The following is a 3665-nucleotide window of genomic DNA, read 5'->3' as shown; positions in this document are numbered from 1 at the left end:
ATTTAGAACGGTGACATTTTCTGGGGATGTTTGAATGTTGCTCAAGGGTATAGCGGAAAGGGCAGCGGAGTTGCGATTTACTCTTGATAACACAAGCTTGGTTTTAAATCATTTTATTTTGTATTTTTGCTTCAACTGAGAGATAACACCGTAAACCTGTCAGTAATGTAATTAACTTCTTCCTGAGGCGTTCTTCAGCTCTTGTGTCGACATGTTTGTGATGGATTTATAGCGTAAATAGTATGTTCGGTGGATCTCTAGTGGGAGATTCAAAAAAAGAAATATTCTCCCCGACGGGGAATCGAACCCCGGTCTCCCGCGTGACAGGCGGGGATACTGACCACTATACTATCGAGGACTTGTATGATGCTGCATATAAATAAAATGAGTATATCTGTAAATGTTCTGTACTTTTGTGAGAAAAGTAAGATAGTGGTTTTTCTTTCTCCATTCGCAAACTAGCGAACAAAATCCATTTATTATACTGATGTACTGATTAATACCAACATTAAATTAAATCATTAAAATATAAAAGCACCAGTAAAAACTCGTTAAAACCAATACAAACTGTGTTTGTACACCAATAGAACCAGTTGGTTCGAAAGTCAAGGTGTTAACATGTCTTACCTAACAAAAGCGTTACGAGCGCAGTGAGAACATATTATAACTATAACCACACAATTTCTTCCGACGCGCAATAACATCATGACCTCCTTCGGGATATCCTTTACCATTCTCGCACGTGTGAACGCGGCCGCACAAAACATTTTTGTTCACACACAGTACTCCGTGACACTCCACCTTCGGGGAGTTGATCTATTCCGCCAATATGCTAACGATCGCCGCTTCGTAGTTCGCGGTTCGCCGCGCAAATCAACAACAACTCAGTCGGTGTCCTTGTTGTCGAGGCATAATCGACCGACCTCACCAACGGCGGCTTGTTGACAAGCGTTTTTCGATAAGAAATATCAATAAACTCGTCGATGTTATGTCGATCTACCGGTTTCGGCGGGGGATTTGGAGGATGGTCTCGCTCTCCCAACCGTCACCATTTGGCTGTTCCAATACCGTGAAGGATACCCACCTCATGGAGTAATATTTGCCTACACACAATATGTTGCAATATTAGACTCGTTCTGGTCGTGTCATCACCGGGGTGGAAAAAGGATGAAAACAAAAGCGGGGGCAAAACAGTGATCGTACCTCCACTTGTTGTTCCCATCTCCTTCAAGATTCGTCTATCCTTCGATATTTACTGACATCAGAAAACAAGACAAACCAGCACACGGTACTATTGAGGCAAAGAAACCGCCGGTGAAAATGAAAAATCCATGTGTACATTCAAAGACAGAATGGATAATAGAGCATTCCATAAACTCACCGAACGAACCGCGAACAAATCCCGCCGCAATACCGTCGACTGATGGAAAACAATAATTCGCTTCACATACTTGAACGATTCACCGGAGCGGTGTGTTGTGGGCTACCCGTTTTTCCACCCATTTTCCCACCCACCTATCAATCCCGTTTGGGTTTCCTCTCGTGGGTGGAATACAAACGCTTCCGCAGCCCGCAACCACCTGACGATTACGGTACAGCATCTGCCCGTGCGCTTTCCACCAGATGGAACCGAGATCCGTTCGGTTGTATGTTGAGCGATTTTCCAGCTCCGGAAGGATTATGCCACAGGCATGGCGGGAAAAGCAATGTTACCGCATGGTGCCTCGGATCATCAGTGGCGGTTTGGCGGCTTATAAACGTAAAAAAATAATACTCTCGCGTGTAGGAAATGAACATGTTTCTTTCAGCTATCTTTCAAGCCGTCGATTTCGCGTTATTCGTTGAGGTTTCACCCGTCCCAGCCACCATCCTGTGGGGAGTTCCGAGATTTTTCCCCCACACACTGGCGTTCGCACTCGCCATCCGGCCATCTCGGGTCGTTTTCCTACATGATATTCCTAGCAGAAATGGGAACGGAAAATTGACAATCGCGTGGAAAATAAATCCGTCATATCGTCTTTCTTTTTTTATTTTCCGGTGTAGTACCGCAAGTCAGCGAAATTTGTTCCACTTTGAAACGTCGTGACGTGAATTCAGTTGGAAAAATCGTACTCCTCGACAACATCTCTATCGTCGAGTTCCATCGGGAAATCGCGTGGAAGTGTTCGAATGCGAGGGAAGTGGTCTGTTACGACATTTTCAATGCATTCAATCGATTGTGGAGTGTTTTGCAAGCCATGCAAGATCTCGGATAAATTCCACAAAACTATCCAACATGATGTAGTCAAGGCAAAAATTGCAGTGTAAATATTGGGTCCGTTGGGAGTTTTCCCGCGCGTTGAGCGGGATCTTCAGAGCGTTCAGAGGGACTTTAGAAAGCTGATGCAAAATGACAGATTCCTTACCAATATGATTATTTTAAACTGCGCAAGCGATACATATGAACTCTCTCCAAGTTGATTCAATCAGAAGGTGAAAAATAAGCATGAATGAGTTCATCATCCGCCTGGTAAACGATAAACATCGACCGGGATCGATTTTCGTTACAGTTTTTTTAACTCCATTTGTTCTCTCCGTATTCGTTACACCCGCACCACTCGGCTTCACAAACATCAATCTACCTCACCTGTCCTTAAAACCCGTCTCGAAGTTGTAGTTGGTATGACGTGGTTTCTTTTGGAGAAAGCCACCCAATCCCAAAGTCGATATTTCATGCCCCTTTGCTTAACCATATTCGTCCTCCACCCGATCACTCCCCCCGCTCTCTGCCCCTTGAAAGCCCTTTGATGCGATGAATTATTGGAGCCCATTTGTTGTTGCACGTTAATACACGCTGCACGGCTCAATTGGTGGAAAACGCCGACCGAATGATCGGGCTTGGAGTGTTGTTTTCCCGGGGCTACAGATTCCGATCCGTGTGTGTGTGTGTGTTTCTGTATGTCGGTGTCGGATTGATCTCTGGTCTGGGACAAAAAGATAGGAGCCACAACGGAACGATTTTTCACCACAAACGTTAGCTGATAAATGATTTCAGTTCATTTGACAGCGGATACACCTACGGAAGGGGAGGTACGTGAAGGTGAGAAATGTCAACACATCAACATACAACCGTTGGTCGCATTGTGCCTATTGTTGCTAGGGTTTTTTGGACCATTTTCTCGTGCCGTCCAAAGACCAAAAGAAAAAACTTTCGCTTTGGAGGAAAGGTATTTAAATTCGGTTTCCTTGCCTACTTTTCCCTTTCTAGATAACAGCCTTAATAAGGTCTTTAATGTTGTGACAAGCTTGTTAAAAATTAGTCAATTTGCTACCTTCCACCACCGCAGGCCTAGGAATGAATGATCGATATCCCCGACAGACGGTAGTTCCAACACCACTCCAGGCCCAACCTCGACCTGGAACCAATAAAACAGATATAGCGCCTACCCGGCGACGATAGCGTTAAACTATTCCTCATACTATCAGGTTCGGGGTCCGGGCTGTAAAAAAATCCTCCCATCGGCATATGCCGCCATCACCGGGGTAAGCTCGAGTTTGCAAACTGGAACGGCGAAAAAGGAGCGACTATCAACAACCGCACTAATAGGCGATAAATAAAATGAAACCAACTCACACCGGAGCACCCAGTGGGGGGTCTCCACGGTTTGGAGCAGAAATTTATGACC

The 3665-nt window shown here is 45.0% G+C and overlaps 1 non-coding gene across 1 annotated transcript; it reads right to left on the bottom strand.

The window, feature by feature from the left end:
• Nucleotides 1-286: 286 nt before the first annotated feature.
• Trnad-guc (transfer RNA aspartic acid (anticodon GUC)) lies at nt 287-358 on the bottom strand. Its single transcript has one exon. It is a non-coding gene; the product is annotated as a tRNA-Asp (tRNA).
• Between the last annotated feature and the right edge of the window lie 3307 nt (nt 359-3665).

This window comes from Anopheles coustani, chromosome 3, assembly GCF_943734705.1.
Source record: "Anopheles coustani chromosome 3, idAnoCousDA_361_x.2, whole genome shotgun sequence".
NCBI lineage: Eukaryota > Metazoa > Arthropoda > Insecta > Diptera > Culicidae > Anopheles > Anopheles coustani.
Note: the sequence above shows the minus strand (reverse complement) of the source record. Positions and strands in the feature narration are given on the sequence as shown.